Here is a 17,119-nt window from a genome sequence, read left to right as displayed (position 1 = left end):
AGCTGCAGCCTTGCTGATTCATAGGCTGTTCTACAGGGATGCTGACACACAAGCTATTGAACACCTGCACTACTGACTCAAGGTTTACAAAATGCATTAAATTTTAAATACATCATTAAGGGTGGGGGATGAATGAGAGGTCTCATTAATTATTGGTTGCAAATACTTGCAATGTCTGTAGATTTGCTCTTTGTTGTTAATGACTATGATTAATAATTTCCACTGCAGATGTGGGTGTAAGATGTTATTGCACACTATTTAACTATTTTATGAGTTATTTTAAAAAGAGAGACGCAAATTAAAGAGTTACTTTGATCTAATGCTCAAATCTTTTTTCCTTGTGGCCTCTTGGAGAGAGTCGAGTAAATTAACCAGCACTCATCCACTGCATCTTTCATCACCCATGCTGACAACCTGTTTCCTTAAAAATGAATTTCTGCTGACACTTACGTGATTCATTTATAGGGCAAATTGTTATTCATCCGTGATCTACGTAACATTTGCAAATCGTCCATGTGGAGTATGGAAAGATGTGAATCATAAATTACTCACTGGCAGCAAACGGAGGGTACTTATGTCTAATGCAAATGATGTGAGCGCATTATGTGCATCCACACCTGAAGAGAAGCGCAGGGGATGCTTGGCTCCAACGCAACACGATGTCCGTGGTGTTGAGAAAGAGAGTGGGCTGTTTTGTGAGGAGGAGGCTGACAGTCTGACTTCGTGTTTTTTTACATGTCGATCATTTGCAAAGCATTTTCACTACGACATGAATTGAGCAGAATGGGAGTGAAGCGCCGCGTAAAGGAGTGAAGGCAGTTTCAGTGCGGGTCCTGATGCTGAGGCAAGCAGAGAGCTATCGGGCTTTCAACACAAACCTTTTTCAAAGCTGCTCTTTTCAGGAAATGGGAAGAAAGTGAGAAAAGAGCTGAAAAGAGGTCCGACTTTGACTTATTTGACACGAGAGAGGATATCTGTTTCATACATTTCTGACTGGGATGCGGATTTTCCTCCTTTTTCCTGACAGCGTGCGTTGGTCCGCATCGCTCGTATCGTACGGATATATACACGAGAAAAATTAAAATGAAGTGGCCTTCCGAAGTAGTTTTTGACGGGGCTGAGGTTTTATTTTTTCTTTAATCGTCTTCAACAGCGTTGCACCGGGCACGAGGGAATTGATAGGGCACGCGCGCAGTGCTTATAAAACAACGGCTGTCCAATAAAGCTTAATATCAACCCGAATAAAACACCAACTGAAGAAATAACACCTCTGATTGTTTATACAGAAACTGATACGTTAAAACGACGACCAGGTAAGCTGATTTACATAATCGCTTCATGTAGTTAGTATATTGTGCGTTTAGTTTATTCAACATGTGATATGTTGTACTGTAGCCTAGGCTGTGCAAAAATGACTGTATGACAGTGTAAAATGCATTGTTGAATTTGTGTTTGTGTGGACACAGCGTACCATTTGTACTCAACAGAGCAGCTAGAGCAGCCTTGCCAGATCGGCTATAAATACGCTAAACTTGACTCGCCAGTAAATGTCATTTTTTTTCCATTATAAACATGTACTACCCATAATTATTAGAGAGAGTTAACACGTTTTTAAATGTTCTGCATTAGTCCCAGCAACAACTGAGTCAATGCACATGATTTGCATGACAATTAGATCATCCTTTGAAATTATTTATTACTCATACGCTGCTGCTTTATTCACGTGTTATGCTGCACGTGTAGGTCTAAGATAAAACATACTTGAAGAAATCATATTGATCAACCCTTAATGTCATGCAGTTCACCAGAAACTTAATACTGTATGCTTTCAAATAAGAACTTCAAAGCAAGTAAACCACTACACTTCATGTACTTTACAAGAGTGGCCTCATATTAAATGTTAGACTTGAAAAACGTGTGTCTATTGTATTGCAGTTGATGCAACATGTGTCTTTAACTTTGCATTATATTTTGGTTCTGCTTGCACAGAAGTGCACTGATCAGTAAATGGTTAGAAAATGCTTCCAGGTGATATTGAAATATTTAATAAAGTCTATTAGTAAGCGGTAGTCTTTGCCATAAGCGTGTTGGGGTTTTGGAAAGATGCGGCTTGGATGCGTGTCATCTTTGCACCCCCTGGTGGATAATGGCGAGCAATCTGTGCTGTAGAAACCGTAGTCCGTTTCTGTTTTAATGTCACAGTTATCATTTGTTCACAGTGTGAGTCACAGCTCATTCATTACAAAACCTACAACAACATTTTCACAAAAGCGCAGTAATTCCTACAAGTCCTAATGCTTTGTGGTGTTATCATGATAAATATTTTAACGTCACTGTGCTTGTCCTTATGGGTTTGTTGAACCTCTCGACTCGGTTCGTTTCAGCGAATTTATTTGACGAACTCAAAGCTTCTCCTCACACTCGTGTGCTAGCTAGGAGACGGGTGGTGTTGAAGGTTAATTATCGTCACCTGCTTTCTTCAGTATGCGGAGATCAGAGCGACGCTAACAGGTCTTTAATGAAGTCCTGTTTCCTCAAAGTTGGCAGGTACGACCTCCATTATGTTCAGAGTGCTTTGCTTTCAGTGCTGCTGTGGTAAAACTGGCTTCTCACGCGTCAAAAAGCGAGCTTCCAGGTGATGACGCGCCCATGGGCCAATGCGTTCAAATTCGTTACACACTAACGTTACTTTATGCAAACACCAGTATGTAGCATTGTATGTCCGAAACAAGTATGTCAAAAACAGTATATAATGCTTAAATATTTACCAAGAAATGTACTTCGTGGCTTATTCGTAATTGTTGTTTGAAAACACCTGAGTAATTTATGCTGGTGGTTGTCCATGCATCACACGACGATCATACGGTCCCATGACGATTCAAACATGGCGGATGAACTGCAAAAAATGAGTTTCTTACTTAGGATTTTTGTCTTGTTTTCAGTTAAAATATTTAAAAAATCTGAAATTAAGATGTATTTTCTTGATGAGCAAAATGACCTAGAAAAATAAGTCTAGTTTTTAGAAAAAATATATACAATTTAAGCACAATTTGTGCTTAAAACAAGCAAAAAAAAAAAAACTTCAAATGGAATAAGAAACATTTTCTTTAAATAATATAACCTTTATCATAAACACTTAATTCAAGAAAATAAACTTTATTTATTTATTTATTTTACTAAAAACAAGACAAAAATACTAAGTAAGAAACTCATTTTTTGCAGTGTGTAGAGTTGTCGAGGAATGTATGCATACTGCACAAGCTACATTTAGAAAATAATTAATCTAGTATGTAGACTACTAACACAGTATACAATTCGGACCAAAGAGCACTTTAAAGCGGGATTTTTTTAAAGACGTGCACGCATGTCAGCTTTAATAATGAGGCATTTGCTAGTTATTAATATAGTGGGTGTCATTTTAGTATTTCAACAAATAGGTCTTAATAAATAGTCCTAACCCTTGGTTCTGCAACAGTCTTTTGGCTCTATGAACAAGATTTTTTTTTGACCAAAATTCATTTATTCATTTACCAATTAATTTGTACTTTTTCATATTTGTAATATGTAAACCCAGAACAGTGATAAAATTTGCTAACTAAAATCTTATGCATGCAATAAACATACTTTATTGGGTTTATCTACTACAAACTTCTTCTAGTGTACTTTATTATTTATTAATTTCATCACTAAAAAAACAACTAAAACCAGCATAAGCTGGTAGCTGGTTTTAGCTGGTTTAAGGTGGCAGTAGCTGGTTTAAGCTGGTCCTCCCATTCTGGCAAAGCTGGTCTTTCAGCCTGACCAGCCAAGTCCCAGCTTAAAAAGTGACCAAAATACAGCTATACCAGCTTGCTAAACCAGCTAAAACCAAGCTGAGAGACCAGCTCAACAGCTTATGCTGGTTTTAGCTGTTTTTCAGTAGGGGAAAGTAAATGTTTATTTGAAAGTAGGCTGTTTTACCTTCACTGAATAGTTTTGGTTAGGACTGTTTGTAATATTTGGAAATCATTATGTGCACTATTCCATTTGATGAAGTTTATTTAATTAAGTTCGGGAGAAGCAAGGTCATGTAATCCAACCAATCAGCCATCCCTCACCCCTGTCCCATGACGGTTTGTGCAGCATCCCTCCTCCACCCCATCGCCTCCTAATATGCTTAATCTCATTTGCTAATGATTACATGTTAATGCAAACTTGTGAAATATTGTTAAATAAAGAAACACACTGGAAATAACTTGCGGCAGATTTTAATTTACAAAAAAGTTTCTTCTGTGTGTTGCTGTAGCTTAGTTAAATCCTCAACATGTACTTCAAGTAAGACTAAAGTTTGCTACAGCTAGTGCTTCTTGAACTGGTACTACTGCATTTGCATTTGCAGAAAGCTGTTTCACCATAGACTGAATTTGCACAGCAACTGAACAAACAAGATGAAAAGGGCACACAAAGGCCCGCAGAAGTTTGGAGACTAGGTGCCTGCCTGAGAGAATATATGTATATGCACCTGACAGAAAACAGAGTAAGATGCATGATCTCATTGAAGGCGTGATCACTTGATGGATAGGTCACGAAGAAGCACAACTCTGTGTTGTAGCGAAGGTTAACCAACATTGCTGTGACAATTTGTCAGTATCCATGAAAGCAGTCTCCACAGATTTCAGACAAGGGCATCATTCAGCACTTTCACTGATAAGGGACCCTCACAGGACATGTTGTTAGAAACCCAAGAGACCAACTCTTCACAAATTCAATGTTGGCCCATTTTTCTAGTTACGGTACTGAAAAACCTTTTTGTACAGTAAAAGGATTGGTGAACAACAGATGTGTACGAGATACAACATTTTTTATTTTATTAGACAAATATTGTAGTCGTGATATGTTGTATTTATAATAAATAGCAAACTATTAATACAAACTGCAATAATGCAGTTAAATATAAAGAAGCACTTAAAATGATATGGTTATGAAAACACATTTGGACTTCAAGCAACTAAAAGCCCATTGAAGGATTCATCCATCAGTCAATGAGCAGAATGTAATGTCAGAGAGCATGAGATATCCATATCTATCCTCCGTATCTGGTATTGATCTTGTGGTCAGTAGTGTTTAAGTGAATTTTTCAGACCTCTCTTCCACATCAGCCCTGCACACTGCAGTCAGTATATCATAGTTAATAATTATTGGCACAAATCAGGTTAGTCCCAGTGCAGTGCTGAAAATGGCACCGGCCGTATTATTTTTCAGTAGGCTTGCACAAAGTATAATCTTTTGCTGTTTATGTGTCTGCGTTATTATGCAGTGTGGCTTTTGCACTTATGTTAGTCATATAGCACAGGGTTATTAAAGTTTGCCACTGTGAACTTCTTGGCTGCGTTTGATTTATGCTAATTGAATTTATAGCTAGATAGTATTTGCAGCCATTTGATTTTAGAATTTTTGCTGTTATGCACAGTGTGAATGTCATCCACCCTTTGAAAACGCCTTTTATGTTGCCCTGAAAGTGTCAGTTGTCAGAAGCATTCCCAGTTTTCTTTCAAGGCCATTTGAGGTCACACCAAGTTGTTTTTTGTGCATATTTTAGATTTTTCATCAATGTTGAGTGGTGCCTTTAACTCTTTCCCTGCCAGTATTTTTTATGATTTTCACAAATGTTTAATCAGTAACGGATCAAGAACCAATAAATATAATAACCAAGTATTTTTCGTTGAACATGAAGCAGTGTAATTGTCCATGTTTGTGTACAGCAGGTTCCAGTTACACAGAATTAAGTATTATTGTGCAAACAACAAAAAAACGTGATGTCCATGAATGTGGACATCCAGGACTTAGGTGGTTAACTCTTTCACCGCCAGCGTTTAAAAAAAAGTTGCTAGCCAGTGCCAGCATTTTTCATGTTTTTCACCAAAGTTTAATGCCTTCCAGAAAATGTTCTTCTTTAAATATATAAACATACAATATACCAAATGAAAGAACAGACCCTCTGCTTTCAAACAAAAAAAACCCGTTTCATCCTACCTTCAGTGGTTCTTTTGTAATCAGCTTTTGAATATGGGTAGGTTTCTGCAAAAACACCACATTTTGAGCAAAAAGCAGAGATAATTCAATTTTTGTGACAGACTTTTCATAGAGATCCCATTCAGAGCGATCTTTAAAACAGACACGGACATGCAGCCGATTGCCATAGGGCAATACTTCCGGGTTTAAAAAGTTGCGGAAGGGTGGATAATAGCGGTATTGCGGAAAGACGGAAAATCTCGTCATTGGCGGGGAAGCGTTTTCTCTCAATTGACGAGATATCTCGTCAATGGCGGTGAAAGAGTTAAAGGTTGGGTGAACGATTTTTGAAAAAAACGCTTTGGAAAAGAGACTCGGGCTGAGTACCAAAACACACTTGTAGCAAATCATTAGTAAGGGGCGTGTCTACTAACCGACATCATTGCCTGGGTTGCGTATGTGTGGGGCGGGTCTATCAAAAGAAGGACCAGATTCTATTGGGGTAGGGGCGTGTTTGTTTAGATGATTTCAAATGTTAATATTGGCTTTCAGAGATCGTGCACCCCGCCTTTAAACATAGAAACATACAATATATATCAAATAAAAAACAGACTCTCTGCTTTTAGACTTAAACACTGTTTCATCCTATATCAATTTGCTCTCTTTTATCACCTGTTATGTATGGGTTTCTTCAAAAACACAAAATATTGAACAAAAAATTTCAATGGCAGTTTTGTATAGGACTTTAATTGGAGATCAAATTCAGAGCAATAATCAAAATATACATAGGGTCGGATTCCCGGTCAGGGATTAGCTTTAAGACAGGACTAGGCCTTAGTTAAATTAGGATATTTAAGTCATTTTTGAAAGCATAATTTCTAAATAAACATTACTGGTGTGCATAGACACAACACTCGCACTGATATATTTTAAGATATTTTAAAGCACTACCTAACTAACGTTTAAGTTAGTCTGGGACTTAAGCCCTGTCTGGGAAACCGCTTCATAGAGTATTTACTGCTTTAAACCATAGATGATTTAGTGTTTTATAAGAAACCATAAGAAATATGGATTGCCATAAAAACTCGTCAGTGGCGGGGAAAGAGTTAAATGCATCACCTTTGTACTGTTTTTGAAAGTGCCACCATTCTCATGAAATTCATGCAAAGCAGACACGTTGTGTCACTTTGGTAAAGAAAGTGAAAGAGTTTCTTATGAGACATAGTTTAGTTTTAAAAATATGGCCTGTCTGCCACCTAATATTATAGACTTCATAAATGTGCATCTGTCAATGGCGAAGAAAGCGTCCAAGGCTCCTCTCAAGATTAGCATATTCCCTGTAGGGATTTATAACCTTATGTGACTGGTGACTGAAATATCGTAAATGATCTAATGTGCTTGCTTTAGCAACTCACTAAACTGCATTAGTTAAGCACATCCATCTTCTTGAAGTTATTGAAGACTCAGGGACAACTAAAACTGTTGTGGCTTAAAAAAAGATGTGCGTTTGTGTTTGACAGCTTCTAATTGACTGATAAATTAACGATATGCGTTTTTAAAATCACCTTCCAAGGTTTTATGATGCACAAAACAACCCAACGACTGGTCTTATTTAATGCCTGAGGACTAAATTCATCAATCATGGTAACACCCTATTTATTTCCCTTCATATCTTACAAGGGCATTTCTTTGAACAGCTCTCATTTAAATGTTGTTTATGCCGCATCCTGTCGTGACATTTTTAAATCAAATTGCACCGTCATGGTCAGCAGCAGGGGACAAAACTCGGTGGTCCAAAACATTGTCTTCTTGTTTCTGATTTGGGAAAATGCTTGGCAATTATGTTACTAAATGTTAAGTGGTGCTAAATGTTATTTTTGGAAGCGGCTGCATAACACAGCGGCTCTGTAAACTTAGATTTCATTTTCCATGTTCTGTTTCATTGATTTCCCAGTTTATCAGACCTGAAAATTAGTATTGTCACAAGCAATTTTCTCTCACTACTCCCTGATTGTCTCCCTCAGCCCAAAAGCTATCAAATCCCAAATGTTGTATTGATATTTTTGGGACATTAATATGATTGGAATCATTTCTATTGTGATGTTTATCTTCTACATGAAATCAGGCCAGAGGTGTTCTCTATAACCCCATGCTTTACTTCTACATGCTTCTTCAGTTCAACAGTTATTCCTTTCTTCTGTCAGTCTTAAGGGTTACGTGCGGTTTGCTGGAGACAAATGGTACACATTTTTCAGGTAGATCTTTGCACCCACTCTGATTTGTTTCATCGCTAATGGGGGCTGAAGTGCCGAAGCCCCAGGTCATTTGCTTTTGGAGTGGCAGGCTGAGCAAGATCAGCCAGCAGCGCCTCGTAACGGCTCTAAAAAATAAAATCTTCAGCTCAGCTGAGTTTCTTATCCCTGGGTTTTCTTGAAGACTCTCTCCTTATTACCATACAGGGACTCTACAGATACAATCTCTAATACCCGCAGGGTGCTTAACGCTACACAGAAGTGACTGCTGAAGTTTTCTAATTGGCCGCCCAGGCAAAGCGGTACAAAAGCTACCTGGGTGTTTGACAGAGGCCATGGAAAAACGGAGATCCCGTGTGGAAGGCTGGATTGTCCTAGCTCTTCTTTAATCATATCGTTCAGGATTGTCGATAAGAGATGTTCTGAGATTAAAGTTCAAGGAGGACGGCCTTGTGCCGGGACTGCTGGATTAACTCTACATGTTAGGATCTGTATTCAGTAAGCAGCAGGCGCATGAGGTTACAAAGGATTGGACCTAAACCCCTTCTCTATACTTTGTATGCTACTTTGCAAACTTTTCCTAGACCAATGATGTGAAAATCAGGCTGTGGTTTTAGCAATGCAGTGCAAGGAGCAGGTGACAATTCTCATCTACATTAACGTGTCTGTTGTAATGTCCCCTAAAGTACCAATTTGCTGTAGAGCTTTAGTTGTGCCACAGGACCGTCTCCTGGTTGGCCTGTGGGATCAGCTATTTAAAAGTAAAACTGCAGTGGAGTTGTTTGTGTAAAGCAAATTTTTGTGGAAATCACCAGCAAATGCCCACAATTAGAGGCAAGTTGGTGAAAGTTCACATGAGTGACAATCGCATAGTGTGCATGATCAAAGTCACGATCGCAGATGTGTAGTCGATGTCTGCGACAGGTGTTTTGACTGACTTTAAGCCATAAATATCCCCACAGCCCTAACAATAAGCCACAATAATGTACCCATTTATCGACAACACCAAAGTTGTGTATCAAAGAATAATAAAAAGTACTAGCTGATAAAATTACTTTTATTTGTCTTGAGATTTATAGCCGTAATAGAGCTTAAATAGATCAGAGCTCAATCTGACATTATTATGAATTGTAGTCATTAAGAAAGATCAGTGAATGCAGACATTTAATATACATTGATCTGCAAGTAAGCAAACCTTTTATCACAAGAACTTATTATACTATCAAAACATTTGACTTCAGTATACTGAAATCTCTACTGAAGTTACTGATAGTTCAAATGTGCAAATAAGTGAAATATAGTATTCAAAATATTAAGAAAAAATGTGTTAAAAGGAATAGTTTGGCCAAAAATGATATTAAACCCATGATTTACTCACCCCCAAGCTGTCCAAGTTGCATAGGTCCATCGTTTTTCAGACAAACACATTTTCGGATATTTTAGAAAATGTTTTAGATCTTTCAGTTGATTAAATGTGACGGGGTCCACGACCTTCAAGTCCAAAAAAAGTGCGTCCATCCTTTACAAAATAAATCCAAACGGCTCCAGGATGATAAACAAAGGTCTTCTGAGGGTAATCCGTGCGGTGTTGTTGTAGAAATATCCATATTTTAAACTAAAATATCTACCTTCCGGTAGCGCCGCCATCTTAGTCGCGTCCGCATTCAGGATGAGAGCTTACGCAGCCTACGGAGGTTACTCTGCTGCTGCTCTGTGCCCCCGCCCTCAGAATTTGTCATACGTCACTAAGAAAAGTGCGTACACTACGCTAATACTCTCTCCTGAATACAGAGGAGTCTAAGATGGCGGCGCTATCGGAAGGTAGTTATTTACGTTAATAAAGTTTTAAATTCATAAAAATTTCAAACAGTTACAACCCTAATTAGAAAACAGCAATGCTTGTTGCACAAAGAAACATTACAACTAACATTTCTGAATGTTACAGCTGTAAAAAATTTGTAGGGAGTATACAGGTCTTTGTTTTGAATGACTTCTGCACATCTGCGTGCACAGGACATCACTAGTTTCTCACATTTCTCTTTCAGTCTCTTCTTCAGTTCAGTGACTGTGCTGGGTTTCTTGGCTATAACTTTGTCACAAAGGATTTTCCGGAGATTTTCAATCGGGATTAGATCAGGACTCTGGGCTGGCCATTTCATTATTCGAATGTTTTCAGCTTCAAGGAACTGCTTTACCCATTTGGCTGCATGACAGGAGACATTGTCCTGAATGAAAATTGCTAGCTGATTGGGCGATGAACATAGGGAAGGAACCGCATGTTACCGCAGGAGGTTCTGATAAACACTTGCATTCACTCTTCCATGTAGCTGTATAATGGCTCTTTTCCATTGCATAGAACCCTACGGTTTGAGTCGGGTCAGCTTACTTTCGGGAGCTTTTCCACTGGGTGCAGTACGTAGTACACAATACTTTTTTTAGTACCAGGTTCCATCGACCTGAGCTGATACCAAAACGTGATGCGAAAACACTTTAAATCACTGATTGGTCTGAGAGAATCATCACTACCAGCGCCATCGCTATGTAAAAGATTAGCTTTACCTTTAACCTTCTACCTTTCAAAGTATACTCACTGCGGCTACGCGCGGATGGCAGTGTTCGATGCATATATATTTAACTCATAAAATTTGCACTTTCGCTCCTGTTTAAATAAACTTCAAATAAGACTTCAGAAGTGACTCCGAATTTGAAATGTAAAAAAAGTGTGGGTTGTTTAATCTCCATTGTATGTTTACATGATTTGACATTGCTATTCTTAAAGATAATAGGCTCATGTAGCCTAATTCGTACAGTGATACATATTTGGGCATGTATACATTCAAGCTTTTTCTACAATGGGCTTAAAGAGCGCTCCCTTTTAAATCAGGTTTACATTAGGCCTACATATTACTTACAGTCATAAAAATCAATTACAGTGATTATTGCTAACATTCATCATTAGTACACTTGAAAAATGCTTAGTTGTTTCAACCCATAGCTGCATCTAATATGGACAAACCCAACTGTTATAGGGTTGTTCAGTAGGTTTTTCGAACCGCTTCAACAGGTACATTAAAATGAATCAGATTGTTCATAAATCAAACATCACTATCGCATTTTGAAGCGGGCAGGATATGATTTCCTCACAACAGTCAATGACCATGTTTACATGCACGCTCATAATGCAATTAACTTGCGTGTTTGGTTGTGAAATGTAGAGTTTGTATCCCAGACAGAGTTGTCTACGATTCTTCCTATTGAAATCTTATGTAATGTGTGTAGAAGTAATAGACCACTTAGAAATGTAGAATATGTTTTTTTTTAATTTAACAGTTTTTTTAAAATAATTTATTATACATTAATCATTGCCCCGCTGCAGTACCTTGGTGGGGCCCCCAGGGGTCTGTAGACCCCTGTTGAAAACCCTTTGTGTTGATCTTTTAAGGAACTTTTGTGTCCTTGCATAACCCCCAAAACTCTTCTTTCAAAATTTTATCAGATCTTTCACAGGCTGAGGTTATTTTTGATTGATATTACTGGCACTTGAGACTGGCTGATGACAGGACCATTATCTTCTATCAGGTCTTGTGCTTTTCTGATACACTCAAAATTCTGGTTCTGATGGATCTACCGGTTACAAGAAAGATGTTAATGACCATAAGAAGATAAAGCCATCAGACTTCTTCCAATGAGATACAGAACATATCTTATGTTACCAAGTTTAAATCTTAATTTAAAATCCTAAAGCACAAATCTTAATTTAAACAAATATAGATGTCCATTATAATACAGCTTTAAAACGGTTTCTCTGTCCTGCAAATGGTTAAAGTATTCACTATACATCAAGCGTGCCGCACAAGCCCTGAAAAGTGAAGCCAAAACGTCTTGATGGCCCCCCCAGTGACTGGTCCCAGTATAGGTCATAAAGCCCGCCTCCCCATGTTATTCAATGGGACTTGAGACCAACCATTTTTTTTTATTACACTTTAATTATCTTTTTTCCGAAGGTGGTTTCAGCCATTTACTGTAGTTTTTATCACGCTGATGTAAATTCAAATGTTTGTTTTTAAAATAAGTTTGTATTTAGTTATTTAATGATGTAAAAACGGTGGTGATGATTGACAGCTGTGATATCCTGTGATATGCGCATTCTGCGAGAGCGAGGGCGGGGTCTTGATTTTGCGGCTTTACTTCCTGCTCACTACTGCGCAGGACTGGTCCCGAAATCGCTACTGCGCAGACTCAAGACCCAAGATGTCAGCGCCATATCGGGACATGGCAGCTTCACTTTTCACCAATGGAAGAGAGCGAACACGCGTCGTCCATTTTTTTTACAGTCTATGCTATACATCATCGCTGTGGGATTACTGTGAATCAGAAGTGTTATGAGATTATTGCTGATTGGAGAACAGTGGGCATAACTGATTCAATATTCAGAAAGTTAAAGTGACATCAGTCAACTCAAACGCTGCCTGGAAAAACTTGACTTATAGGCTGTTTGACTATTAACAATCGTATAAATTCCTTATGCCAACTTTTCTTAAATTTTCAGTATTAATAATTAATTTAGCATTAATCATCATTAAATTACTGTATTTAAGTCAACATGACATCAACTTTTTTTACTTTCTCAGTACTGTTACCGGACTTTAAGTCATTTTTTAAAAGTCCATTCATGGTTGTGTTCAAGGCATTTTCCAACTCTTGATCAAACTTTCAATATTTGATATTTTGTTACATTCAGAAATATGTCACAATACTGAAAAATTGGAATATTAGCATTAAAGGGACACTCCACAAAATATATGCTCATTTTCCAGCTCCCCCATAGTTAAACATTTGATTTTTACCGTTTTGGAATCCATTCAGCTGATCTCTGGGTCTGGCCCTAGCACTTTTAGCATAGCTTAGCACAATCCATTGAATCTGATTAGACCATTAGCATTGCGCCTAAAAAATAACCAAAGAGTTTCAATTTTATTCCTATTTAAAAGTTGACTCTTCTGTAGTTACATTGTGTACTAAGACCGACAGAAAAAAACTTGTGATTTTCTAGGCAAATATGGCTAGGAACTATACTCTCAAACTGGCGTAATAATCAAGGACTTTGCTGGCGTAACATGGCTGCAGGTGGCACATTGATATTAAGTAGTGCCCGAAAATAGTTCCCTGCTATTGAAAGATACTAAGGGGACTATTTTCGGACTATCTCCAATTATGTGTACATTACACGCAGCTGCAGTTGAGCACAATATCTATATCTCTTGATATTTTTCAAAATGCATATCCACAGATGCGTACTAAAACCAAACTTGAACTTTCTTTCTTTGTCATGCTTTCGTATTAGAAAAGGATGATGGTCAGATGGAGAGAGAATGTGGCTCATTAGTCATCACATTCCCAAATGTTCAGATGTGTTAGCAGATGCTGTGGCTCATTACAGATCTCGCCTTTAATCAACTGAAGAGCCGAAACTGAGCCTCACTCAGCCTCTCTTATAATCCCATTGTTTAGAGAAGAGACGCATTTAATATCTCTCGCTTTTAGTTGAATCTGAGTGTAGACATGCTCCAGCGATATATCCCAACGATCCCGAAACACGAAGCAGAGTCGACAATGGCCAAGCCGAGATTGGTGTCCCCTCTTGGGATAATAACACATTTACCACTCAAGTGTACTGGGACAGGTTAGGCATAGGGCTGAGAGCACAAGACTGTTTTAGTGTGCCACTACATCTCTATTTGGTGCCCGCTATGTATCTAAGTATTTAGGTCAGAGTGGAGAATGAAGTCAGGCTGGAAGGGCAGAAAAAGGTGGTGCACGTACTGGGGTAATAACCTGTTCCTGGTGAACAGCTCTCTGCAGTGATATATATCGTGTACACATCACAGTGTCCAATCATAACCCTGTGAGGCCACTACAGGAACAGTTGGCTTAAATATAGTGTTTTGACCAGATTACTTGGATGTTATGACCCTTGGCATGAACATTCTGGAAAGATGCACAAAACTACTTATTTTCATGGATGGCTAGTAAAACTATGGTATTTAGGTTCACCTGACCCCGGTTGGACATGTTTCATAGCAGATGTATATTGTTTTCATAAAGTTCCTACATTAAAAAACAGATAGATGAACAGAATAAAACAGAATTAAGGGTTCTCAAAAACATTTTTTTTAAAACTGCATTTTAACAATATTTAAAAAAGGTAAAATAACAGCAAATTGACCACACAACTACACAAAGACATTTGTTGTTTATTTATGGCTGTAGTAGCAGTAATGCTTTAGAGGGGATTAAGTTAAAGATGCAACTTTTCAAAGCGGGTCTACTATACAAACTATCTAACAGCTAAAGCATACTAACTAAGTATGGCCACTAAATGTATAAAGTGAAGATAAACTGCGGTAGCCAACTTGATGACTGGTTAAAGGATAATTCCGGTATTTAACACTTTGAGTCTCATTTCTGGTTTGTTTTGGATGAACTACAGTGATGGACACAGAAATTTTGACAATGGGTCGTGTCTGGAGTTTTTGACTTGTTTAGAAGCGTCTCTTGACTGCTTTAGAATGGAAGTCAATGACCATGCACAAACATGTCATTAAAACAACACTTAACGTTCATTTTCAAAACTGTACTACTCACCGAGTATAGTTCGTGGTGTTCTTTGATGATTAAAAACAAATATATTGGCGCAATGTATGATTTCAATCCGTGTTATTTGCTATAGTGGAACTATTTTTTTTCAGATACCTCACAACCGCGTATATACTTCCGCTCTATATTTGAGTCTGAAGCGTTAGCACACTCGGCATGCCTGTCACGCGTCCTGCGAGAACAGCATTAGTGAAACAAAACACAAGAGCACTTTTAATAAGGTAGCCTTACATTTTTCTAACAAACAAACACTCCCGTATCAGAAATTAACAGCACAGTAATTACTGACAACGTAAAGGGTAGGCTATTTAAATAAAACAACGAAAATTAATGAACGAAGTTCAACAAACTGTAATAAAACGGTAGCATACTTTCCAAATTAAGTTTATTTATAACACTTACACCATCCAATATGTTTTTTCATCAGCAGAACAATAAAGAAGATATTTGCAGAAACCCCAGTGCTCTGTCATGCAAGTCAACCGATCCGCACACTTTAAGAGCTAAAGCATATATATCCAATACAACAGTAATCACCCATAACTCTGTGTGACATATTGACGTCTTGTGAAGCAAATCAATCAGTTTTTGCAAGAAACTGGACGTTATTTACAACACTATTAGCGTGAATGCCAAAGCAGGAAGCGCGCTTTCCGTTCGAGGCGATCTCTTCCACTGGTGGCATTTGGTGGCTGTTGGCTATGGATGTTGGTCTCTCTGCGCCACCTATAGAGCGGGAGCGTGAAGCGCACTTACTGCTTGGCAAAAGCGCTGCATTAACGCTGTGAAATATTAATATATATATTCGAATCTCAAAACAGAAAATCGAATGTCAACCCACGGAACAAATATTCAAATATTCTGGTCCAGCCCTACAAATATGGGAAACATTTCTTCTGAGAGAAACCGAGCGAAAAAACTACAACCACATGTAAACAGACCCTTTTCTGTTTCCCAGTGGCGGAGTGATATATCAGCAAGCAATGAGTCTTACAAGAGAGATCAATGAAATTTTACAAAATGCCAAATAAAACACGACAGAAACTGTATTTCGCTTCACAATTTGTTTTTAAACATCAACGAACACCACGCACCACTCAGTGAGTAGTACAGTTTTGAAAATGAACGTTAAGTGTTGTTTTAATGACATGTTTGTGCATGGACATTGACTTCCATTCTGAAGCAGTCAAGAGACGCTTCTAAACAAGTCAAAAACTCAAGACACGACCCTTTGTCAAAATGTCTGTGTCCATCACTGTAGTTCATCCAAAACAAACCAGAAATGAGACCCAAAGTGTTAAATACCGGAATTATCCTTTAACCATCATGTCTCATCACTTGCTGTAGTTTCATTATCCTTCAAATTGCGCAAATTGAAATAACCAACTGAAAATTGGGTTAGGTGATTTTTTTCTCACACTTATAGGTCACCTGATGTGCGTGAAAGTCACATGATCGTTTGTTGAATATGGCGCAGTATGTTTGATTGGAGGACAAGACAGAGAAGGTCTGGTCGACTTCATGTGGTGTCACAGCACATTTCATCAAAATACCATTAGAGCGATTCGGCAGTCGACTGCTCTGTATGCTTTCTAGTCATGTTGGTCTGTGCAGCGGCGTATGAAGTCGAACATAAGTAAGTGCATAGTAACTAAAGTAAAGTCATAAACCCAGCCCTCTCCATGCAAACGAACAGGACTCGGTTCTTAATTTTAAAAAAATATTTATACTTCCAATAACATTTTCCGGAAGATGGTTTTGGTCCTTTAATGTAGTTGTTATCACGCTAATATATGTTAAATTGTTTATTTTTGTGATACGTTTCATTTGAGCTACTAATTTGATGCTATAGAAACTGGGCATGTCGTTATGAGTGGCGTAGTTGAATTGGTCATGTGAGCGTTTGGGTGGAAGTTTGATACCGCGGCTCCACCTCTGGCTCCACGGATGATCCCAACTGACGTTTTAACGTTCATGGCAGCGCCTGTGGTCGGTCATTTTTGGGTTCAATTCTTTACAATGGAAGGAAGCGATGTTGCGTCGTCCATCTTTTTTTTACAGTCTATGATTCTGTGCATGTAAACACTCAAAGTTGTATTGCATTTCTTTTTGGTCAACATTTAGAAAATGAATAAAGTTTTGCGCAAATCTTTAATGGAAACACAGCTTCTGTTTTTCAACCAGTGGGTCATCCAAGGAGATTAAAGCCCTGTTTACAC

General features: G+C 38.1%; 1 protein-coding gene across 1 annotated transcript in view; it reads left to right on the top strand.

Moving 5' to 3' along the window:
• The first annotated feature begins 579 nt into the window (after positions 1 to 579).
• Positions 580 to 17,119, top strand: part of grik4 (glutamate receptor, ionotropic, kainate 4) — a 381,199-nt gene continuing 364,659 nt past the window's right edge. Inside the window, exon 1 of the mRNA XM_065281202.2 lies at positions 580 to 1,313. The gene's annotated coding sequence lies outside the window, so the exon portion shown is untranslated. The remainder of the gene's footprint in view (positions 1,314 to 17,119) is intronic.

This window comes from Paramisgurnus dabryanus, chromosome 8 (assembly GCF_030506205.2).
Source record: "Paramisgurnus dabryanus chromosome 8, PD_genome_1.1, whole genome shotgun sequence".
NCBI lineage: Eukaryota > Metazoa > Chordata > Actinopteri > Cypriniformes > Cobitidae > Paramisgurnus > Paramisgurnus dabryanus.
Note: the sequence above shows the minus strand (reverse complement) of the source record. Positions and strands in the feature narration are given on the sequence as shown.